Here is a 26,018-nt window from a genome sequence, read left to right as displayed (position 1 = left end):
AATAGATAAACTTGTTTTTTAAAAAAGAGTATGTGTTGAATGTGTTGCATGAAAACATTATTGGGCTTATGTAGATAATGTTATGATGGTGCTGTATAATTCATTGATGTACCCTAAATTTCTATGGTATAAAAGAAAATTCACAGTAATTTTTTAATCTCCATCCTAACACTAAGGTATATTTAGAATCAATAGTGACACACTATTTGAGGACTTGAAGTATAAGTGAAAGGTCTGTGGTCAAGAAAGTAGCAGGTGCTATTTACATAAGCCTGAGACAAGTGGCCTATTCCACTGGAGTTCCACCTGACTTCTGCTGCCATTGACCTCCTCAGATGAAGAAGGATTTCATTTTAGAATGGAGACTTTCAGAATCTGACCATGGCTGTAGGTCTGGTCCTTATGTGAGCTAGTTGTTTTTGCTTTGTCTCCCCCTGCTTTACAAATTTTGACATACTAATCTTTTTTTTTAATTTTTTTTAAATTTTTTTAGAGAGGGAAAGGAGGGAGAGGGGGGAGACAGAGACAGAGAGAGAGAGAAAGAGAGGGAGAGGGAGAGAGACATCAATGTGCGGTTGCTGGGGGTTATGGCCTGCAACCCAGGCATGTACCCTGGCTGGGAATCGAACCTAGGACACTTTGGTTCCCAGCCCATGCTCAATCCACTGAGCTATGCCAGCCAGGGCTTACATACTAATCTTAATTGGATCTGAGCAACTGTGAAGGAACTTATGCACTGAAAGGGTTAAGATGAACCTCCAAAAATGTGCCACTTTGGCATGGGAACTATTTTGAGTTGAAAGCAATCAAGACCCAGAAGATTACATAAAAAGTTTTATCACTCCCTTAACTACCAAAAAGAATTTAGATAGAGAACCCAGAAAGAAAGCTCTTACCAGAGATAACTTTTTATCTGAATAACCTATCTGTATGGCAGGGCAAACATCTAATTACAAGACATCTGCTCTCATCATCCCGTGAATTGCCCTCCGCCTCTAGGCTGCCGCAGGCCCCTCCTACCATCCTTTGCTCAGCTCAGGAGGGCACCTCAGTCTGTATGTCTGACTTGCCCTTGGGTCTCATATGCTGCAGAGCCTGAATATGTACATAATTAAAATAGTTTTTCTCCTGTTAATCTGTTTTATATAAATTTGATTATTAGACCAAAGAACCTAGAAGGTTCTAAGTAAAATATTTCCTCCCCTACAGTTTAGAATGGTATTAACTTAATCTTAGTTCTAGGAAAAAGATAAAATGACTCAGAAGCATTTCCTTCATAAAAGAGCAGCAACTTAATGTAAATAAAAGATGATCTCACAGTTCTAACCAAGAAGTAACTCCTGTTCTGTTAATCAGCAATCTCCATTAACCAGAAAAGTAAATTTTATGAAAATAATAATCATGGTAGTGATGGTTTTTTTGTACTGTCACAATTTGAACATCTTGTAATTAATAATTTATCACAAGTAAGGATTGAATGATGTTTGACTTAGGATCAAGTATATTTAGGATAAATATAATGAAAAAAACTGTATTTTCAATGAGCATTAAAATTCCTAATTTATTTTCACTTTGTCTTGAGTGACTGCCATGTGCCAGGTTCTGTGCTAAGTGTTTTAGCTCAGTTATTTCTAGACTTTATAATAGTCTTTTCAGGATGTATTGTTGTTTGTTGTTATTATTACCACACACAAATAAGGAAAGCGAGCTGCAGACAGATTAAGCAATATGGTCAAGGTTTCATAAAATGTAATGAGCCATGCTGGGGTTCAACTCCTGACTCACACTACCCCTCAGCTCATGCACTTACATGGTTCCATACTTTCTCTTAAATATTTGAGAATTATAGACTCATGCATGGCCCATAACAGATCTGGAGACCAGAACATGCCAGAATTTTAAATTTGTGAACCGTTTTAGAAAATAAACTAAAAATAGATATGCCCTCCATCATGAAAATATGGATATACATAATTGCTCTTACTCTGGAGATAGATAAACTGAGAAAAAATAAGGCAATACTATGTCTCTGAAGATATCAGAGGTCAAAGTGTGAGTCAAGAATAAATTTCATTACAATCTCTATTTAATTAACTGCTGAATTCAGTATAGCATAAATAAAACAGTAGAAGAAACAATTGGACATATAACCTTGATTTACAAAGACTGACAAAATATATCCACCAAAAAAAGCAAAATGATAACTTTAACTCAAGTTTAATGTAGCTCGGATGCCAAAGCAATATACCTAATTAAAACATAAAGAAGATAGAACTTTGCAGTGTCTAGGATATCTAGTTTCATTTTGTTTTATAAAGATCCAGTAGCTCCATTTTTACAATACTCCCACTGCTAGTAGGAAAAGTGTCTAAGAAACATATCTAGGAGTGAAGAGGACATTTTAACTTTTTTTTAAAATACAAGTTTTGGAATCCTAAAATCAGGGCTTGAACTTACAGAATATGTTTAGGTCAAGCAGATGTTATATTTTTCTTTTGATTTAGAGTTTGGAGAAAATAAATAGGGTTTTCCATGATGATATAATTATTCACACTATATAATTTTTGAGGAGTACTACAACATCAATAACCCAAGGAATAGAAAGTTAAGTTTGCTTTGCTATTCAGTTATAAACCAAGCATAGTAAAAAATGATGCAATTTGAAAATAAAAAAAATAATTGTATAACCTCTTTTTCATTAAAGTTATGATTTGTTTAAAATTTTCACTTAGAATAATATTGTTGAAAGAAAAAAAAAACAAAGGTCAAAAGTAGATAAAAGTCTAAGGTGAGCCCATAATAGGGTTAAGAGTCATGCAAGCAATTACTGAGTAGAGAAAGCATTCCAAGGTCAAGGAAAGTATTTTTCAGAGAAGAATCATAATTCATAGGAGATTATTACTAAGATAGTTATGGGCTCCTAGTTTATGACTAAACCAAACCCCAAACTCTTTTAAAATATAAGCTACTTTTCCCAGGCCTTCCATTAAATGAAGGATCCTATTACCAAACCAAAGTAGAGGCTCAGCTGTTTACCATCACCAACAGGTAAATTCTAGAAGCAGAGGCTGGTGAGGCAGAAAAGAGGTCTTAGTCAAAGGCTGCATGATCTGGGAAAACAGTGGTCTTGTATCAAAGCCCATCCCCTCTAAGAAACCTGGAAGAAGGCCCAGCTGTCCTCAGCCAGGCCAAAACCAAAAACAGTGTCTTGAGTTCCTTCTCTCATTTAGGGTACATCCTTTGGGAACTGAAAGTGGCTGTTGAGTGGCCCTCCAACCCACAGGCTTGCTCCCAGCCACTGTCTGGCTTCAGGGTCCCTCCTGGATCCTTTATGTGGGGCTGGCAATGTGGTTTCCAAAGCCACAAGGTCCCATGCATGCACCAGCCAGTACATTTGCCAGGCGGGTTCAAGTGCATCCCTTCCTTCCCTCGCTGCCATTTGACCTCCACAGCATACCTGCTTGCCTTCTTCTGGTTCCACCCCCAATCAAGTACTGGAAGCCGGTAGAAGGGCTTCGCCCCCGCCACCCCCCCCACCCAATTATCTTGCTAATTTTGCAATACTTCCACCTGTTACCATTTTGCCAGGGAGTGGGGGAGGGAGCATTTGCAAGAGAGCTTGGTTACTGGGACACTGTGGCCCTGCCCATGCTGTGGATGGTTTGCTTCCAGGGTTGGGGGAGGAGGCCGCTCCTGTTCCTGGCCCTTCACCTACTCCCAGCAGTCTGGCCAGGCTAAGGATATCAGTCCTTTTGAGGTGGGTCAGTTTTATGTGAAATCTAAAAAATAATGTCTATTGTTGTACAGGAGAGAAAAGTGATAATGAGCAAAAAACCACCCAGAAAAGCTGAATAAAGACCAAAACTTGGTAAGAAAGAAAAATGTTGAATGTGAAGAACTGCAAGGCATAGCAATTAAGAAGGATGATCAAGAAGGCCTTATTCCCAGCTTGACTAAGCTTCAAACTTCTTCCTGACTGTAGGACCCGCACCCTTTTCTTACAGCTTTTGCTTTAGAAAACTTGGGAATTGTACTGCTCATATTCTGTCCCTTTAAGATGTAAATCTTCAACAATCCCGAAATTTCTTTCTAAGGGCTCGGTAACCATCCCTTTGAAAGGAAATCAACAAGATAGTGCCCCTGTCTCTCAGTCTCTGCAGTAGGATAAGAACCTAATTTGGAGAAGCACCAATTAGCAAACTTGGATGGCCTGATCACATTGACCTTGACCCTATCATCTTCCAGTACTTTTCCATGAACTGATCCTGGTGTTTAATAATCCTCCCACTTTTTGTTTCAGCATAGTTAAGTTTGTGGGGGAATGAAGACATTTTCTTTACCCTCTACGTTCTTTGGCTGGTCTAAAAAAATCAGATAGGCATGAGACAAATTGGCAAGAGAATACATATATTCTGAGTATACATATATATATGTATTTGTTACAGAACAAGGCCAAGGCGGTGGGGGTGGTGGTGGTGTACTATGTACTATTACCAAAAGGACCTCCCACTAGGTTTGCTTGTCCACCACCAGAGGAAAGATGTCTCTCAATGCTAGAGATTTATGAAATAGAAAGGAAATGTTTATTTAAAGCTATACAGACTTAAAGTAGTGATCTAATGTCTTCATTAAAATATTAAAGCCCTTTAGAATACCCACAGATACACAGAGTCCTTCCTTTTCCCTCTTCCCTAATCTGGGGTACCTTATCTCAGGAATAGAAGCAGAAGTCCGTGATTCAGGCTCCCAGAACCATCAGCTGTGTCACCAGCCAGGATCTCCAGCTAATCCAAAACCATGTGGCATCTTCTCTTGGCCCACCAGCAAGAGTCCTTTCACCTCTTTTCTTCCAGGCAAAATCTCTCCTGCTTCCTAAGCCACATTGCAAAGGGAGCACCCCAAAGCTGCGTGGTCCCCACTCTAGCAAAACCACATGGTTCTCTCTCACCAAAGCTGTGGGGGTTGCCACTCTCACCAAAGCCGCATGGTTTTCTCTTCCCATGGCTGCCGAGTCTGGGTTTAAATCCCCAAGACAATCTTCCTCTGTACCCCCATTTCCAACTCCTCCTATAATCAGTTACACCTGCCAGCATTCCTGTATTATTCCAGGTTTACTGGGCTGCCATTGTGAGGGCAGGTGTGGCCCCATGTCATGGAGCCAATCTTCTCCAAGCTCTCACACAGGCGCTGTAACCGGGGGGAGCTGCCCTCCCAGTTCCATCTTGGGTGGAAGATGTTACTTCCATCCCCCTGGCTCAAGGCATGGCCACAGATATTTAACATATCTACGCAACCAGTTAAAGGTTATAGATATGTTAAATGACCAGCCAGAGGTTAGCTGCAAAGCCATTGCTGTACAAAGCAGCTCTGCATGTTCCTGCTCCATGTGTCCCTTCCCCCAACTCACACCTGGGGGGGGAGGGCGGAGGACATCCTATATATCTTTCTAATATTTCCTGCACACCTTGAGTTCTGGACCCCATTCCAAATCCCTATTCGGGACCCCCTCTGAGCTACACCCTGTTACACAATCTCCTCTACCTACTGCAATTGTCTCCTACCTCTGTTGTAATAAAAACTCTTCCTTGTCATTTTTTAAAGATTTTATTTATTTATTTTTAGGAAGAGGGGAAGGGAGGGAAAAAGATCAATGTGTGGTTGCCTCTCGCACACCCCCTACTGGGGGGCTTGGCCCGCAACCCAAGTATGTGCTCTGACTGGGAATCAAACTGGTGACCCTTTGGTTCGCAGGCCTGTGCTCAATCCACTGAGCCACACCAGCCAGGGCTCGTTGCCATTTTTAACAACTGTCCAGTGTAATAAAGAGTCAAGTACTTAATACACATGTGACTGCCACAATAACTCCTAAATGGTGTGAGCACAGAGAAATTCCAAGAGGCTAAGTAACAAAAGTAAACAAGCTTAGTAAGTGAGGAATATGGACCTAACCATGAGCACTCTCCCTCTCCCTCTCCCCTCTCTGTAATGCCAAGTTCTTTCTACTTTTTTTTTTTAATGTAAGGGAAAAAACTAAAGGCAGAAATGATACAGGTAAAAAAAGTAATTTGACACAAATGTATTTTGAATGTATTTTCCTTATTAAAGCTGTGCATATCATGGACAAAATTAAAATTTCCATTTTGAGTGCAAAAAAGTACCATTTTAGTGACCAGCTGCTTGGCTACTTCTCCCCTTTTAAGGTGTTCCCAATTACCAACTGAAGTCTTTTCTGAGTTCATCTTGTATGTTTATAAACCATTGTGAATGAAAAAGGGGCCACATACTAAACCTGACAAGCTCAGAGGAGACCTGCATGGTGGGCCTTACAAACTCAGAGATTGTAAGTAACCCTATGGGATGGTCTGAACATAAAAATTCCTAATTAAAAGGGCGGTCATGATTGGGTAGTCACGTCCTAGGCTTGTAGCTTCCTTGATAAAGGTCAATCTTTCCCTTAAGTGAGCCTGTCTACTGTCTTTTTGCATCTAAGATAACATACATTTGAAAGGTCAGAGGAATCCAACCCCCTCCACCAGAGCACAACGGCTAGTACCAGAGCATGAGACTACGAAACCTTTCGTTGTCATCTTATTGCCTGCATACACTATCTCAGTGTGCTGTAAATGTTAACTGTTATACCCACTAATGTAAAAGCAGTATGTGACTCTCCATTTCACTTTTTATCTAATCCCAGAGATTTCCCTGCTTTCCTTTCTATGGCACCCTTAATATACTACTAGCGGAATTTGCATAACCCTCCCTACATCACCTCTTTTGATTCTAATGCATAAAATAAGCTGGAAAACTGCCATTCTGCAGAGCATTTTCTCAATCCATTGAGATTTTGCTTCCTGGAAATTTTTGTCAGTTTGACTCAAACTCATACAAATTCTCTACAGGTTTGGATGTTTCTTGTGTTGACATCACCTTTTGGAGATGTTTTGTTCTCCTCTCAGTTAAGGCCTCTGAAAACCAACGTTTGAGAGAAGCTCAGAGCTGTCCCCTTTGCCTTCTTCATATCTTAATGATAGGAAACAAGAATACCTTAGGTGGCTTAACCTCAAAAAGCATGTTTTCTTGAGGTGGAAGTTTCCTTGAGCTTTTCTAAGTGGCCTATACTACAGAATTAATGGAAAGCAGGAAGTAATTTGCTGGTGGAATTCTCTTAGTATTTGGTGGTGGGGGGGCGTATATGTTGGTTCTTTTACCCTCACACAACAAACAACTCCCAATGGAAACAATCATGACCTCTGCTGTCACCACCACAGCGAAACTCAGGGCAACAGGGGTTGCTGAGCAAGCTCTTGCAGTTTCCACTGTGGATGCCCTTGTGCATCAATTAGGCTGGGTTTAAGCCCTGAGTCAAAGTCTGAGAAAGGTGGGTGAGGGGGATCAAAGTTTTGCCACCCTAAAGCTGTCCTTTGGGATATTGATTTTTAAGCTATTAAAAAACAAAAAACTCAGAAATAACCTTTGACTCTCCCACTTTCCTGCCTAAGAAATCCAGATGGAAAACCCTGCTTCAGGAAGGGGACTTTATGATAATCACCTCAGCCTTAGACAGCATGACCCCAAGCAGAAGCCTGTGGACTACCCTCCCCCCACCCAACAATGTTGTGGTGCATTGTTTTCTGTGTTGCCTAGCAAAAATTGACTTGCCACATGTGTTCTGCTCTTCCTCAATTACCTGTAAATCACCCATTTTCACTCTTAAAATCTAAGACTTCATTCTGTCCTTTTCTCCTTTGTCCAAAATGTCATATACACCCAATTTTGCCTCACGGTCTTTGGGAATTTTTATGCTGATGTGAATTCCCTGTGTGCATATATTAAAATTTTATTTTTCTTTCATTAATCTGTCTCTGTTAATTTGATTAGCCCAGCTGGCAAAATGTAGAAGGTGGGAAGAAAAGTATTATTTTTTTTAGCTCCTACATGGGAGTTGGGTCAAATGCTGCTTTAATGTTTCAAGACTAAAATACAAGCCTATGACATAACCAAACTCCGGTTTTACCCTGTTGACATACATTTGATACCCTCAGAACATCTTTTTAAAAGGCAGTAGCAAATTTTTACACCGAAGAATAATGCCTCTACATGGATCAGCTGTAATCCTCACATGGAGCCTAATGAGCCATGACATCCTTTGAAGGTGATGACAAGTTCAGAGACTGGGTTCAGACTTCTCTTCTAAGGGCTCCACAAAGCATGATGTCTTGGTCTCTAGCTCCCTCACAGAAGTGGTATAAGAATAATATAACACAATTCAATTTTGAGATGAAAGCTTGGTAAGTAAGGAGGATTATTTTTATTACCAAGACAGTGGCCATCTGTTTCTGAAGAACTCGAAGGAGAACATGACTATTTGCTTTATGTGGAGTAATTTTCAGATAATACATTTTCATTGCCTCCTGTCCTGGAACATTACTTGAGCTGACAGATACTGTGTGTTGGGGGAGGTCATCAAGAAGATGAGGCTGCTGGCTGAACTATGAGCTGGACTAGGGCCATTGGAGGCTCCCCAGCCCCTCCCCTTGGTATGTGTGTTCCACTGGTCTTCCCTGTTTCCAGAAGCCTACCAAAGGGTACAGGCTTGTGGTGTTGAGACCATTTGGACAGTACATGTAACTGAACCCTGTTAAGGTCTCTGTATAAACTTTTAAGATTCTGGCAGGCAGGTGAGGAAAACTACTCATGTTATAACTACCCCCAAACAAGCCTAGTAAGTTCCCTTGCTTATTAAACCTGGCACCTACCAACCTGGAGTGGTCTGCCTTTTTCTCCCTGCTCTCCTCTAGGAGTATGGGGGTTGGTTTCAGATTACACCTGGAAGCTCCTGAGGAGGTTGGGAACCAACACTGTCTTGTAATTCTCTGACATGTGTATGGCTCTAATTATTTCTAAGGAAGACATCAATTCATATTAATGCTTGAAAAACATTGCCATGTCCCAAAGTGTGCATTTGGGAAATGGGAGAATTAGGATAAGCAAGCAAAGATAAAACAAGTGAGTAAGTAATGATGAGATTGGAAACACTGCTGAATCTCTTGTCTGTAAACTTGTTATTATAGGAAATAACCATCCATACTGGTTATTTGCCATTAACATTGTAGCACAGTTCTGTTGATTATACTTATTACAGCTATTAATAGTAATAATATTACCTCACATTGGACATGCATCAGCTTAGTTAATATGGATATTATGACAAAAGATCTCATGTTTGGTGGGAGTCACCAACAAAGCACAATTTCTTGTTTGGCTTAAATGTCAACAGAAGCAATGAGGGTAACACAACTACTCAGATTAGCTGGAAGACATTATAAACCTGTCTACACAGGCAAAAGTGATGCCAGTAGTCCATTAAGTAGGAAATATATTCTCAGGCTTCCCCCCAGATACCAACAAGACTTCCTGATTCATAACATAGTCTAGTCTGGTCCCCACAAGTGAATGAGGGGGCTGTGCCAACATTTAGAATGAAACAAACTGGAGACAATGGATATAAACAATCAACACTTTATGGTGTTGTGATTATATAGTTTGCAGGTTATTGACTTCTTTGATTCCATTAAGAATGCTCTAGTGACTATCAAAAGTAAAGGTAGAATGAGACACATCTTGGATAGTCAGGCACAGTGTTAGAGGGAAATGTGTTCCTTGTCCTGGTGTTTGCATGAGGGAGCACCCTCTCCTACTACAGTGACACCTGCAGCCACACCTCACTTTCTCCTTTCTTTATTGGGTGGATTTCATGTGCTAAATATTATTTTCCCCAGGTAGTACAACCTTTTTCTCAGCCTATGAAGCAGGCCTCCCATCCTCTCTCCTCAATAATCTAGATTGCTTGGCTCTCTGGTCCGAAGCCTCAGGTTCTCCACCTGCCCCTCCTGCTTTGTCTGTTCAGTGAAGAGGTAGTGGGGGGAGCAGGATGCCCATTTACCTAGAAATGAAGGGCATGATCCTCAATCCAGCTCTACCAGCCACAGTCCTGACCTATGGTTTAATCTGCTGCTCAGTGAAGAGGCAGTATGATGACTACCTCACATTCTGACTGAAATACTGGAAAAGACTGCAACTATTGATGAAATGAAGGCCTGTTGTTTTGCTTCTGTTGTTGCTTTGTTATTTATAGACTGGATCTTGATTTCAAAGATCCTTGCATCTCCTGAGATGGATAATTGAAAACTGGCTGTAATTTTTAGTAACATCAGGCAGCAAAATTGATTACTTTCCTTTTCCCCCTATTGCCAAGTCCTGGTGGTATTTGCTGGGGTCAAGCAGAGCAGGCTTGCTGAGGTGGGAGAGAGGTTTAAGCAAAGGCACAGAAGCAGGAGGGAGGGAACATCACCAAACAGATCCTTAATTTTTCTCAGTACTTATGTTTTCAGTGATGTATTAGAAAGGTGATATAAAATATAAGTTTCAGCACCCAACTCAGGATTTTTAAAAACAAAAATATCTTGTTAGTAAAAAGGGATAAAGATCAGAAGTCAGATGTATGTCAAATTCTTATGCCTTCCAGGAACACACACACACACACACACACACACACCCAACTAACCTAGGAACTGAATCATTATATAACCTAGGCAGTTATCAAGAGACCAAATGTGAAAATCTCCAGCCCCACTGCACGGGTTTCATCTTCATTATGTAAGTACCATATGTGTAAGTCTTATTTTAAGATCTAGCAGTGCACTGGCCTAGTAGAATGACACGTGAAAAAGATCCAGTGTGGGAAGTGTCGGAGAGGCAGCAGCGAGCCCAAAGGCTGCTGCCTGCCATCAAAGACGCTATATTAGGCAAGAGACAGCATTTAGTTGAATCACTATCACTTCCCTACTCCTCTGCCTGGCATGTTGAAATATTCCACTTCTATTTTTCTCCTTCTGTCCTATTTACCTTGTAACTCCACATGCAAATTTAGGTACAGCTAAATATACAGTGCCTTTTGAAATATGACTTATGGAATGTGAATGTGTTAGGAAGAGACTTAGATTGTCAGAAAATCTTTTATATCACTGAATCTATGTTCACAATGGGGCCTTTCTCTTTAGTTCAGATGAATGCACAGAACGACCAACTGTGCACAGACAACGTCACTGCAATCTACTGCTTTTTAAAAAAGATTTTAAATGAGCTATATCAATCAGAGTGCTGTCAGAAAAACAAAAACCTTTCCAGGTGTTGCAAGCAGAGAAAATGTAACACAGAGAACTGGTTAAACAGGGAAGAGCTGAGGAGACAGACAGGGGACAGCGATGTAACCCAGAGATTAGTAACAGTAAGAAGGTGACGCCACTACCATCCTTGGGGAATCGGTAGTGCCCTTAGATTGGGACAAAATGGAAACCCTGCTCTGGACTCTCCACTTCAGAGGGTTCCACGGTGTTCCTCCCAGCTATGTTCTTCCTGGCTGGGATACATTTTCCTTCCAGAGAGAAGAAACCTTTGAGTCAGGAGGACATACATAACCAAACCTCATGCTCCAGGTATACAGATCCTTGTCTTCCTCTACGTATTTGGCTAAAGCCTGTCTCCAGGGTCTGAATAGGTCTTTTTCCTGGGTCTGTCCAACTTGGACAGCACAGACCCCTAGAGCCAAAGAGGGCCAAAAGAAGCTGGTATTTGCAAGAGGGAGGTCGGTGGTAACAGTGGGTAGTGCTTTGGTGTGGTCTCGAGTGGCTGAGTGCACTCCAAGCTACTTATAGTCTGCAAAAGAGCAGGAGAGGGAGCAAACAGGGGTAGTCTGCAAGCCTGTGGCCTGAGAGTCTGAGAGTTCTAAATCGGAGCATAGCTTTCCAGCTGCAGGTTGCTTTGAGGAATTTAAAGAGTCAGCGCATCTCAGTTGGGGTGTTAGGGGACCTATGGCAGAGAATTCTTGTCTTGGACTGGCTGAAGTAAGAGGAAATGTTTTGGTATCACTTTCATAGGGTTCTCACAGTTCCTTACAGTGGGGAAGAGGAAGGACTGATTAATAAATGAGTAGCAAGCCTTGGGTGTGCGAAATAACAGCACCCACCCTAATAAGTAAGAGAAAGAAGGTGTTTGCCTTGTGGATTCCCAAGAGAATTTTCTTTTTTTTTTTTAATGTCATTATGAATGTGTATTCTTCAAAATAGAAATATGGAAAATATTTTAACAATATATATTTAATTTATAACTTAAATATTGGACATAGATGTGTGAGATTCCTTTTGTACCCTCACCCTGAGTCCTATAATGTTGGGACAGGTTGACCAAAGCCCCGCTGCCACAGCCATCCAGTGGGGGCTAGATCCATGATGGGGATGGCTGGGTGGGAAACAGGACAGTACAACAGGCCCAACATCACAGAGGTGGCTCAGCCACTGTAAGCAGAGAAATAGCCTGACTTCCTATCACCTCCTCTCTCCAGTCCTCCCCAGGGCCTCCCACTGGTGGAAGCCGGATGACAGTGGAGCCTGACACACAGAGTTCCTTAGGATCTAGAGCAGAGCAGCAAAGGGGCTGGGAGTAGAGGTGGGAGCAGCAGACAAAGGAAGTCACAAAAACTAAATAAACAAATGTAGACTAATTGGTCTGGTTCAGACACTCTCTGAGAGCAACCAATATGTATTATGCCATTTTCTGTCTTATTTATCAATTTTTTTCTAAATAAGGACAGTTGGGGTCATGTGGGGGACAATTTACAATACCTTACTTAATAATATTATTAAATACCTCTTAATAATAATTATTCATCCCGCCATCTCTTAAAAAGGTTTGCTATGAAGTTAGGGGCTGTTGTAGGCTTACCTTGTTGAAGAAACCACAATCTATACAAAGTTGGGCAGCTTCTACAAACTGGGCTTCCAGTTAAGTAATACAGAAATTATTATGAATAGCTCCATTCTGAACATTAAAAATAACTGCAGTTACTTAATGCTAATGGTATTAAGGAAGTTGGCATAGTAATAAAGAAAAATTTAAATAAGCAGCATTACTTAACTATGATTTTCTATGTCTGACTTGTAGTTCTGCTGCTTATGAATGGTCATTGTGTATCTTTCAGTGAAATGTGAAAGCTCCTTTAGCTGCAGTTTTCTTCTCTTTCAAAAAGGAATCATGCCAACCTATGTAGTTACAAGTTATGTCATGTACATAACTACTCCAGCCTGTCATCCAGCAGGTGTCCCAGCCATGCCCGACAATAGCTGTGATGGTAATAACCACGGCGATAATAAGGGGGCTTAGCTGAAGGAGGGCACATGCTCACAGGGCTAAAATAGCCCTTATTCCTATTTTCCAGAAAAGTAAATGAAGACATTCTCACAAAATGTAATGCAAGAAACATGAAGAAGAGGATGACAAAGCTTCCTTTAGAAACTCATTTCCAGTGTTGGATATTTTCTTCTTTGTTACTGATCTTAATGTTTGTGCCAAATGCTTTTTCTGTCTATACAATCAGATATAACAAAAAGTGGAAGCTGAATATAAATGTATCAGGTGTCATTCTGGTAAAGATAATAAACTTTGGCTTATAATTATAAGGGAAAAATATTAGATGTTTAGAAAACTTATTCTGAGTAAAACTCAACCTCATTATGTGCTTGTTTTAGATATTTTCACGTTAAACTATAATGCATCTTTAAAAATTATTATTATATTATTTCTTTAAGTACTTTCATAAGATTTTGACTAAGACACTGTTATGTATGTGGTAGATTCATATGGATAGAAAATTCATTAACTAGGGTTTCTTTAGGCATTCACCATGACATTTATCTACAATTTGTTTGGAGAAAAAAAAAAACAACTCTGCTTTTCTTATAGCATTTAATGCCTGTCAGAGAATAAAACAGAATATTATACATTTTGGACTTAAGGAGGTTTTGTCATGTATTGACAAATACAATTAAAGACTCAGAATCTGACTCAGGTTGAGAAGCAGTTGCCCTTCATTATAGCAGCGCAAGATCTTAAACTAAAACCACAGTGACCTGTGTTTGGGGGCATTATTTATGCATGTCTCTCTTCCCTCTCTCCTCCTCGCCCATCTCAGGCCCTCAAGGGTTAATGTTTTGACAACTCCAGGATCAGCCCTTGTTACTAATTATTTTGGAACTGTGCTGCAGCAGCTTCTGCTCTGAGAGATTGCTGCTTTCCTGTTGCTGTCACTCCCTTCTGTAATTAACCTTGCTATTCTTAGCTACAAAGCACACATCTTGTGCCAGGCTTCTTCAGGATTCTATTTATTATTTCAATGGCCAGCTACTGTCTGAGTTTCTCCTGGGAAAGGGTCTGTAATCACTCAGTTATATTAATGATGAGGATGACTCAATTCTTTCCCACCACTCCCCTTTCATTCTGATAAAATTCAGTGCAATTAATCCTCTGAGTTTAGCAATTGGAACTGAAATACTTTCCTGCAGGCTAGACTCACCACTGCTCTGGTCCTGGGGCGCATGCGCCTCAGTAACCGGTGAAAATTAAAGCATGTACTAAGAAACTCCAGCGTTTCGGTGAAGGGTTAACAGGCTTCTTTCCTCACAACTTACAGGCTGTGTGCACTCCCAAGAAGACGAGGTGATTCTCAAATAGTAGTGCTGCACAGAATCGCACATCACCTCAGCGGCCAACAGAGTGACACACTGGCAAATGACATGCGGCAGGATAAGGTGCCATTAGTCAGTGAAGCAGACCTGAAAGCCAGAGATGCTGCTCTCCGGGCTCAGGCGGGTTAGGCCCCTGTTTGTAGTTGAGGTGAAACTGCATGGCCAAGGTCGTTTACCGGGACAGACAAAATGCCCTGGGTCTGGTCTGTCCTCTCCGTGCGCGCCTAGCTAATGCTCTCTTTGGTGCCAAGGCTGAGCAAGTGCCTATGAAGCACAACACAGAGTCAGGGCCTATAAATGAGCGAGCAGGAAGCAAAGAGATGTGTGTACAAAGAAAAGTCTGGACCTAGATCCTGAAATAAAATCCATTCTAATTCTGAAGGGGAAAGGCAGTGAAAAAGGCTTCTTCTTCTTCTTTTTATTTATTTATTTTTTTTGGTCAGGGTTTTATTAAAGTGCTAAAATGAGATCTTGGTTGTTTTGACAAGCCAGGCCTTTGCTGAAGTCCCCATCTTTTCCAGAGTGGAAGTCGTGTTAGGGCCTCTGGTATGTGGAGGTATTTATATATTTAGATGGCTTTCTCAGAGGTGTGAAGTATGAGGCAGCTCAAGGCTCTAACACTCCAAAATCGTCTCTTTATTCCTTGCTATGCTGCCCACACCTCCCTTGCTAATTGTTTAAAATCCACCCCATTAGTGCTACTCTCTCGGGTAGAAAACTGAACTCTTCCTTAGGCAGTCAAGTCTTAAATGTCTTTGTGTCATTTGGTGAGCCTTGAGACTTGCCCTCCTTCCCAATTATTTTAACATTTCATCCACTATTTTTTTTTCTTTTCTTTTTCTTTAGAGATTTTTCTCTTTTGGGGGGGCTGGAGGAGGGGCAATGCAAACAGACCACAGAGGGAACACATGCAGATGGAGACACACCCCTCTGGGGGGGGGGGCGCACATGTGAATGGGCCCTGAGAGGGAAGAACGAAGCACCCAGGGGGGCTGGGTTCCTGTGAGTGGGAGTTGGCTCTGCTCGCACCACCTCCACCTTGACATATAAAGAGAACTAACTTGATAAAATTTTTTCCTCTCATTTCATGTATAGATGTGCCATTAGAAACAGAGTTTGTGCAGCAGACCTGAAGGTAAGGTCTTTAATTAAAAATAAACAAACAACTATACTGGGAAAGCTAAAACCAAGCACTTGTCTAAAAATACACCCATGTTTAAGCTAATGACTCCCTTGGGGAGACATAGTTGCAAGAATTGCCTTTCAACTGTTGAACCTTAAACCAATCTATCAAGATGTAACAATGTAAAAAGATCTGAATGAAATTTCATTTCAGTTGATAGAGAATGGTAAGCAATGAACATTACGGGGAAAAAAGACTGTTTCAACTGCAATGTAAAAGGTACTGTCAGAAACCAAGTTTTATTACCACCACAAGTTTCAGCCACCTAAATAATAGAACACACTGAGAATTCAAATCTTCACCTTTTTAAAAGACAGATTTCTTAAAGTTCCTATATACAAAGGGAGACCCTAAAAAACCCCAACAGAATTATCATCTGGAGGGCTGGTTCTTGTGTAGTACAGGCTTCCCCCCCTAGGTGAGTGTTCTAGGATCCCAACTCTATCAGTGTACTACCTGGCCTTGTTGTGAGAGGCTGTGTTTGGTTTCAGTGAATTTCTTTTGAAGACTCTTGACAGCATGTTTGCTCTTTTCAAGATGAGTGATTTATGGACACCCCTGTCAAAGCTGGACTGAGTGTTCAGCAGTTTTTGACCAAAAATGGCATGACCCCCATGCCCCACCCTCCCTATTCACAAGATCTTGCTCCTAGTGACTTTTTTTGTTTGTTTGTTTTCCTGGATAAAAAGTCCTCAAAGGGAAATGTTTTGCCAATGTGGAAGAGGTAAAACAAACAAAAAAATGGAAGAAGCACTAAAAGGCATCCCAATTGATGAGTTCAAAAACTGTTTTGAGCCGTGGAAAGAAGTCTCAATAGGTGTAGTGCATCAAATGGAAAGTACTTGTAAGGCGACTTAAGTTTAAACATGTAAGAATAAATACACAATTTTTTATAAATAAATTCCATTTTGGGGAGGTCCTCCTTATATTTTAAAGTTACCTTCCCTGAACAATAGAAAACAAGAATTACTGCACTGAAACTCCTGAAGATGACATATATTAACTGGAATTTCTCAGTTATAGAAAAGATTCAAATAGAAATTCAGGCCTTCATAAAATCACTTTCATCTACAAACTAATTTGGCTTTTTAGAGGAGAAACCAAGACAAGTGAAAGATGTGTATAGTGAAAAAGAGTATGGGGTTTGAAGTTGAAGGCAGTTGGGTTTAACTCCTGACTCTATCCTATATTATGTCTGTGACCTTAACCTTCATGAGCCTCAGTCTCCTCAGGGGTGAAAAAATGGGGATGATTATACTGTCACTGGCTTGTGTGTGAAGTTTCAATAATCAACATTCTGAAGGTACCAGGCAAGCATACCTGTTTTGAAGGTATGCTTGCTAAATGATAAGCTGCTTTTCTTTCATTACTGCAATAGTTTTTCCATGATAAATGGTGTGATGTGACTTATTTCATTTTTTAAACGGAATTGCACATGTTAAAGGTTTTCCCATTATTTCCTCTATCCAGAAGAAACCTTAATTTACTTGGGAATGGAAGGGGTTTTGCCATCCCTTCTCACTTGACAGTAATTCTCTCCTCTGCAGGTGAGTGCTATAAAACAGGCATAGAGCACCCAAAGGAGGTGAAAATCAAGCAGCACAACCCGAAGGGAAGAGGTAAAGCATGCACACGTGCACCATAGTGCACACAGGCACACACACACTCAAAAAATGACAGCCTTTGCCCTATTGTCATTTTCCCTTCAGAGCACCTTGTATTATGAACAAACAATATGATGTGAGTATAGGCTATCTAGAACTGCAAACTTCGAAATGACTTTTCATATGAAATGGTTGAATAGACTCTACAAAACCTTGTCTATTATAGGGGCTTGATAAAGATGAGGTTAAAGGAAGTCAGCAGTGTGTTAGTCACACTGACCATTTCCTCAGGGAGGATAACTTGGTTGGTCGTTGACATACTACATACTTGGTAGCATAGATATCATGTAGTGATTTAATTCCCCAAAACAAATGTGAAGATTTTACAAGACTTTTATTCTACCTCTTTTTTTTTTAAGAGTTACAATAGGCTACTCCCAAACCAAGAGTTAGATGGTTTCCGTGGCAGATTTATACCTCAGGCTTTTAAAACACAGTATTTATGCAAGTTTCTAGTTTTGAGAAGACTCCAACACAGTTTCTCCCTGGTCTAATATTTGTGATGGCAACAGCTGCATCTCTATTTGGATCCAGAGGTGTTTTTGGCAGCTCTTCCCCTGAATCTGCAGAAGAGCTGCTCATTCTAGCCTCACCTGACAGTCTGGTCTCCCTGCACCTGGGATGCCTGGCACACACAGCCTTTAGCAGTACAACCATTAAAAATGGACAGGTAAATAGCTTGCAACTTGGGGCTCCCATGATGCTGTCAGGAAGGAGCACTAGAAAGTAGGAAGCAAGAGGCTCCACAATTAACAGGGAGAAAGTTGGATGGATAAATAGAAGAGGATTAAAAACAAAGCAAAGAATTAAGAGAAGGGAAGAGAGGGGACCATTAGATCATGGACAGAGAGATTCCGTAACTGTTAAAGAGAGAGGGGCAAACACAAGGTTTAGGAATAAAGCCTAGATTTCTGAAAGGTGTCTAGAATGAGAAAAGAAAAAAGAAAACATTAAGAATGAAAACTGTCAAGAAAAGTTGGCCAATACCAGCCTTTCCCCAGGCAAATCATTTATTATTTATCTATCCTTGATTTTTTCTGCAGCTTGTTTTGCAGAAGCAGGCATGGAACAAGCATGGGCCAAGGGAACAGAGAGGCTCAAGTTTCAGCAGTGAGAAAGCACGGTTGAGCAGAAGCCATATAAGGAAGCAGAGGCATGATTCCTTTGCCTCTTTTAATCATCAAGCATTTAATTAATGTAAAGCTCTTATTTTACCTAATCTGGGGAGACCTATGGTGGTGGTAAAACCAGGGTACCTGGAGGTGATAAGTAAGAAAAAAGGCCAGGCTCCATACACTCCAGATGCAATAGAAGGTCAGTGTGGGGGAGATCTGAGCAAAGGCTGGGTAAGGGTAGGCTGTGGAAAGATGATGCAGAATCTCAAAGTACAGGCAGACCTTGAAGATGTCTCAGGTTGGGTTCCACACCACTGTAATAAATGGAGTGCTGCAATAAAGCAAGTCATGATGTTTTTGATGGTGGAGGGTCTTGCCTTAGATTTATAAAAAACATGTCTGTGAAGTGCAATAAAGGGAAGTGCAATAAAACAGCGTGTGCCTGCACAGAGGCTTGGATGTGCTGCTGTCACACTGAAAGAACTATGTTAAGAGGATTCGGATGTGAATGGGATGGAGGATGGTTTAGAAGTAGAGGCCACTGTGAAGATGTTGCAGAAAGGCAGGCTTGTGGAGATGGAGATCAAGGGGACCAGGCTACAGATCAAGAGGAGGCTCACAGGCTAGTTTATGTTCCCTTCCCTAACCACACCATGTGTAGGAGCCAAGTCATTTCTGCTTCTTTTGGTAGAATTTCTCTTTAGACTTCTTTATACTGGGAGCTAGTGCTGATAACTTTCTTAGTCCCTGTGGATTATTTAAACATTTATGTCTCTTGGGCAAACAAACCCAAAGTAAGAACCCATAATTCTAAAGCTTTCTTTGAGCATCTTCTTACTTCCCAGATGTATTCTCTGTGTGTGTGTTTTACTGTCAACTTGAATAATTTTTTTCATTTTTAATGAATAACTGTTTTTTTTTCTTTGTAATACCTTACAAATTTCATTTGTTAAATGTAACTTTTATTTTCTTACAGTTCTTGATCTTCCCTGCTGGTTTTCTGCACCATAAAGCCATTATAATGATCTCCCCCCTCCCATGTTTTTAATGAATAAGGTTAAATTGGAGCACACCAGAAATCTGTTACATACCAGTGACTGGATTAGTCAACTGCCAGGCTAAGTCAACTGCAATGTTTGTATAAATCTAAATAAACTTATTTTTGAGAGCAAGATACACAATGTCAAGAGAAAGTCCTGCTTCAATTTGGATTTCTATTCCTTCCTTTTAGAAAGATTTAGAGAATGGGCCCTATATTGAAAAGCAATAACCAGGGCTCCTTGCCCAATTTTATGTGCTGCCTCTTGGGCCTTTGTTGAGTACCTGGCCAGGTGTACAAGCTGTGCCAGTGTGGGAATCACAATGCTGGTTGTCAAGCAGACCAAATCAGCTGAGATAATTCTATTCTCTGACCTCTACCAAGAATACAACAGAGATCGATTATTTTCATTTCCTTATAGAGTCCAGAGGAAAGCTGGACTATGAATGTAGTGAAAAATGTGATGAGTATGTGCAAAGTGTATGCATATAGGCAGCTTGCCAGAGAGAACAGATGAAGGTTGGGTAGGAGGATGGGGGGCAACAAAGAAAATCTCAGAATTCTGCTTCAGGCCAGCACTACCAGGTAAGATGAATGGTGATAGATATTGGGTGGTCTACTCTGCCTTTGACAAGCCTCCAAATATAAACCTTAAGAACAATGGGGATTGGAGCTTCTTCATCACCATATATAACAATAGCAAAAATAATTTTCAGTAAAAGGAAGAGTCACAGTTCCAGAGCCCATTTTTGTAGAATTAGCCAGCAGCCCATGAGTCACCGTTTTTATTTTATTTTATTTTATTTTATTTTATTTTATTTTATTTATTTTTCTTTTCAGGGAAGGACTAACTGACTACAGTAAGTATCTCATGCAGCTGCATTTTAATGAGGGAATACGTGCAAGGCTCAGTGTTTTAGCTGACACCACCCCACCTGAACATGATTAGTTGATCCAATAATGTCACAGGTCAAAATGTGAATGCCTTACTCACTTTGCTGAGATATCATTAGAATATCTGCATATCTCTTTGATTGTGAATCAGGTGAAGAGGAGTACACTGTGGCTTACTGGAAAGAATATTCATGGGCCCAAAGTAAATTTACTCTTTATAATTTCTAATAGCTACTAGCTATTGGCTTTTTATCATATGCCAACTCATATATTAAACTCTCTTCACAAGAAAACTGAGGTACGAAGAGGTCAGGTAAGTTGCTTAAGTTCACGCAGCCACAATTTGAATATAGGTTCTACAGCAGGAAACCAAAACAGTCCAACTTCTCTGGGTGGTTTTCCCTAGTGGGATGAAGAAGCTCAGCCTTCCAATTGACCCTAAATGGGAGGAACTCTCCAAAAACCATGGCAACTGTTACCCAATAAGCTGAGTGGCAAGGCGCTCTCTCTTCAATCCCTGAGAAAAAGGGTGAAGCATGAAATTGTCTGCAGGCCCCTGGGGTCAGCTGCTGTCTGGGGTATCATTGGTATATCAGTCTTACTTGATTTCATTACAGTCTAATCTCTTGCTCAAAGCATTTTCTAATTGTGCCACTACCTTGTTACAAAACAAAAGCAAAAGCAAATATTTTTTAATAAATCTCCTAGTCCCCCTGGCAGTTTCTAAGAGAATAGTTTCCATTATATTCCCAGGCTCATGTCTCTATTCCACCTTCGATATCCTGAGTTGGGGCAGCCACCAGACTGCCAATTACTGCCTGGGGAATTGCTCTATGCCTGCTTTGATTGCTCTCCTTTACATGTTGTCCTCCTCGCTAATCTATCCCTGTATTCTATGCATCCCATCTTTGCTTGCTCAAACACCCTGGATCTACATTTACCTCCCTCTCTGCACTTTCATAGAATTTAACCAGAACCTCATAGCTTTTGTCTATCTTATAATGCTTTGAATGGTAAGATCACTTTGCTTCTATATTTTAACCTACTTAAAGGCAAGAATTATGCTCTGCTCATTGTTATCTCTGCTACATAGAACCTAACCTAGTGGTTGAAAAATATAATAATTTTACTTACTAAACTCTCCTTACCCTATGGAGTAGATTTAGTTCTTTGCAACTAAGATAATGGTCACTTTCAACCTCAATGACCCCATTAATTCTTTTTTTTTAATGTATTTTCCAACCCATACTTGATGAGAAAAAAAATCAACTCTTTAATGTAACTGACTTAAGCTGTTTTTAAAATTGAGATTAAAAAAATCAAATTCTGAAGAATCATATTTATATGAAGTGATTGGAAGTGCATTTCAATTCACTCTTTACAAAGTAATTCAGACTCTTCACTGCCTTCATTAATTTCTTTAAAACTTAGTTTTGTGAATGTGTGGCTATGTATTGATTGAGGCATTTTTTTATTGGTCTGTATTTTGTGCAGGGGCCATGCTAATCTTCTCTGTATCGCTCCAATTTTAGTATGTGTGCTACCGAAGCAAGAACTGTATTTTGTTGCCTATTATTGCCTTTTATTTTGTTGCCTTTTAGTCTCACAAAACTGGTCTCATCATTTGGTTCTGGGAATAAATACCAAGCATTAGGTGGGTATCAAGCGGCCACATAAGCCGCTTTTTAAATCAGATGCAACCCCCATCCTTATATTCATGACCTACATGGAGCCCTTTCTCTTGAGAAAGCTCGGTGGGAGACAGAAGCCAGACCCCTTGGAAAGCAGGGACAGAATGGATTTCCAACCTAAGCTCTACTCCGTAGTGAGGCCTTTTGGTGGGAGCACAACCATAAACTGCATTTTTTTCTTTGTGAGACTTGGACGCTAGTTAGTGACTAGGAGAGATTCCCATTACTGACACACTGCTCTTTACCCTTCCCATGAACACATCTGAAACAGATGCCAAGAAATTCTTAAGGAAGCCAACTTAGCCTGGTCTCCAGGGAATTTACTTTCCTTCTCCAAGGATATGATATGCCATGCTCAATTTAATAAACTCCATTCTTTGACATAGCTATCCATTATGCAGTTCCCATTGGCACCCAACACAGAGGAGGGCTTTTGTATCTGCCTAAAAGAATGGATTCTCCCAAAATGCGTGCTTCTCAATGACCTCACTTATTTAACTCTTCCTGGTCCTTGCAGGATGGGCTGCAAACTTCTCCAGAAAGTTCTGAGGTTTTGTTTTGGAGAGCTCCTTGCACGGTGAGGTCTGAGCTGCAGCGGGCTGGGGGCTGAAAGCACTTTCCAGGGGCTCAGACCCTCCCGCCCACTGGAGCCAGGCCACTAGGGTTTACAAAGAGAGTCCCCACTGCTCTATGTCAGGTGCAGCTCTTCTCTTCTAGGTTTCCACAAGCAGCAAAACACTGCTCTGACAAATTGTGTAAAGCACTTATACCACCAGAGGTTTCCTTCTTCTAGTTTCCACATCTACTGAACGTTTTCTGGAATGTGCATACAAGTGCTAGTGTTCCATGAACCAGCACTTGGGTGTGAGAGCTCAAATTTCCTAATAAATAAATGCAAGAGCCTGGGAGTATATTCTGAGGGACCCACCATGTGGGCAAGGCAGGGTGTTTCTCCTTCCACTTCAGACCACCCGTGACCAGCAGAAAAGCAACCACATAGAACACGTGAGTCGGAAAACACACTGCCGTGGAAATGCATGCTCTAAATCACCGAAGTTTCTTGGTCTGCGTCTTAATTAAATGCTGCAAGGTTGACTGAATTGCTCAGTTCTCCAGGTAGCACTGTCCTTTTGACTACACCTTCATACTAATTAATAGGCCTGCTGCTGTATTTCAGGAGGGGATTCTGAAAGTCTGGTTACTAGGACATTTCAGTTTGATAGAAAGGAGATCCCACTGAGCTGCTGTTTCCTGTTACAGAGAACTTGATTTCTTTCTCTTCTGCCCCCTATTATGTTTCTTATACATTCCTTTATTTCTTTCTTACCAGTCTCTCTCTCTCTCTCTCTCTCTCTGTGTATAGTTGGAGAAACATACAATTTTTGTTCTGCTGTTAGGAGCCAATGGATAGCTTTGTCTTTGAGAACTAGGTTAGATACCCATATTATGTGCCATTCATTCTGCTGGGTTCTTGGAATTAGATTGATTAAAACCTGTTCTCTACCACCAAGCAAGTAAATCAAACCCTTGGTTGGCACTTATTGTGAGCCAGGCATTCTTCCAAGTGTTTTCCACACATTAACTCATTTAGTCGTCACAACATTAATATGAGGTAAATGTTATTATGCTCATTACATAGATAAGGTAACTGGGACACAGAGAGGTTAAGACTCTTGCCTGGGGTCACATAACTATGAAGTGATGGAGCTGGGATTCAAAACCAGGCATCTGATGTCAGGGGCCTTGATTTTAACCACCTTACAATACAGCTTTTCAGGAAGACACAGACCAGAGACAAATACATATACAGCACTCACACTGGTTCCACAATACAGGTGGGGTGACCCACGGGAGACAGGTCTATTCTAACTGTGAGATCAAGAAAAGTTTTATATTTGTGAGCCACAAATGTGAACTGCTTCGTGACTTTGTCCTTTGAGATCCAGAGTCAATCTGCCTTTAGCCTTCTGTGATAATAAAGAATATTTGTGTACATCTGAATAAAGAGCAAAATTGAAAATCAGATACATATAGTTATAAAGATTTTATTTATTTATTTATAGAGAGAGAGGAAGAAAGGGAGAGAAACATCAGTGTACAAGAAATAGATGATCAGTTGCCTCTCGTATACCCCAAGCTGGGGACCTGGCCTGCAACCCAGGCATGTGCCCTGACTGGGAATCAAACCAGCAACCTTTCCGTTCACAGGTTGGTGCTCAGTCCACCAAGCTACACCACCCAGGAAAGGCACATATATTTTTAAAAGTTCCACTGACCTGCCCTTCCTTTCTTCTCTGGTTGTCAGCTTTCCTCCCAGGAATTAGTCTCATCTCTCCATGGGGAGCCTGGCCAGGAACCAAGGAGCACAACTGTGGGAAGCAGATGACTACAGCAGATTAAAGCAGGAGGCTTTTCTCTAATGTATTTCTTCCTCCTTAGAGGTTTTGTTGAAGAGACAAGATACAAAGAGGGAGTATTGGCTGCCTAGTGTGAAAAGATGAAATGCAAAGGTAGTTTCCATTTAATTCAGCTGAACAGGTTCTTCCCATCCTCTCATTGGCTCCCTCATTAATTTCTAGCGGAAGGAGAACTTAGCATCTCTCCTTAAAAGGGCTGGATTCTATAGACATCATGATTTTGTGATTAGACCCAAAGAGGTTCACATTTTAACTGGATGGTTAAGCCAGTAGGTATTAACCTTGAAACTGGTAATGTCAGCATAAAACATGTTTCTAAAAAATTGCAAAATTACCCCTTCTGGGGGGTATAAAATACGTATAACTAATATCTGATAAATCAGAATCAGCTAGAGTAAATTTTTAAATGTGGGTAAGAAAGCATTATTTAAGAAACAGCTAGATAAGCACATATATTTTTAAGTGGCACGTGAGGTATTGAGGAAAAAAAGGAAAGGAAGTGAGAAGTGAGTTCTTGTAATAGATTTCTTATTACAAGGATGTGGAGAACAGAACATTGCTTTCATTTTCTTTTCCAAGATTCCATGGAGTTCCTTATTTCTGGATCATATCTAAATGTGACATTCATGATAGTTTAAATATCATAAGCACTTCTCTCTATGCCAGGGACTTCTAAGTGTTTTATATATCTTTTTTATTTTATATCTTTAGTCTTCAAATAACCCTTGAAGACAGACAGTGTTATCACTCACATTTTACAGAAGAGATTGAGGCCAAATCAGGTGCAACAGAAAATCAAAGGCACAGGAGACTGAACCCGGAGTCCACACTCTTCACCAGGACACTGACTGGGTTCTTAGAGCAGACAGTGAATAAATGTTTACTAATTTTTTAGTAGACCTGGTTGTCATGTCTTAAGTCCAAAAAAATTATAGGTGCAGGAGAGTTAATATAGAATTTTCAAATTTATGCTTATGATTTGCTATCAATGTTGTTCATCAAAAAACAGATTGGGCAAGGTGAACACAGAAGTACAAGGTATCACAAACAATGAGCAGAAAACAATTTAGGAGATAACAGAAGAGTTCTAACACATCAATTGTTATACCAAATTAATTCATTACTTGTATGCTCCTGCTGTGAGGCATAAGTGATATACTAATTTCACTAAATTAAAACCTATGGAGATTAACCTTTTTAATGCTTGGATGAAATGAGAAAAAAAGTTATAATAAACTGTTTCTTGTTTTCTTATAAAAGTAACTGATTATAATGTCTGAATACTTTTATTATATACAGAGATAGCTTAAAAGATTTTTCCAGGATGCCCCATGGTATAGAAAATGCTAAAGAATGGTAATTTTTTTCACTGTGCCTCTATGTACACTGACATTGGAACTCTATGCAAGTGGTAATGAATCTAAAAGCCATATTCT

General features: G+C 40.4%; 1 protein-coding gene and 1 non-coding gene across 3 annotated transcripts in view; both read right to left on the bottom strand.

The window, feature by feature from the left end:
• ADGRB3 (adhesion G protein-coupled receptor B3) overlaps positions 1-26,018 on the bottom strand; it is a 721,652-nt gene that overhangs the window by 79,543 nt on the left and 616,091 nt on the right. The window lies entirely within an intron of this gene.
• LOC114495799 lies at positions 21,928-22,030 on the bottom strand. Its single transcript, XR_003684472.1, has one exon. It is a non-coding gene; the product is annotated as a U6 spliceosomal RNA (small nuclear RNA).

Source organism: Phyllostomus discolor, chromosome 4 (assembly GCF_004126475.2).
Source record: "Phyllostomus discolor isolate MPI-MPIP mPhyDis1 chromosome 4, mPhyDis1.pri.v3, whole genome shotgun sequence".
Lineage (NCBI taxonomy): Eukaryota > Metazoa > Chordata > Mammalia > Chiroptera > Phyllostomidae > Phyllostomus > Phyllostomus discolor.
The sequence above is the reverse complement of the archived record's forward strand: the minus strand, read 5'-3'. Positions and strand labels throughout refer to the sequence as shown.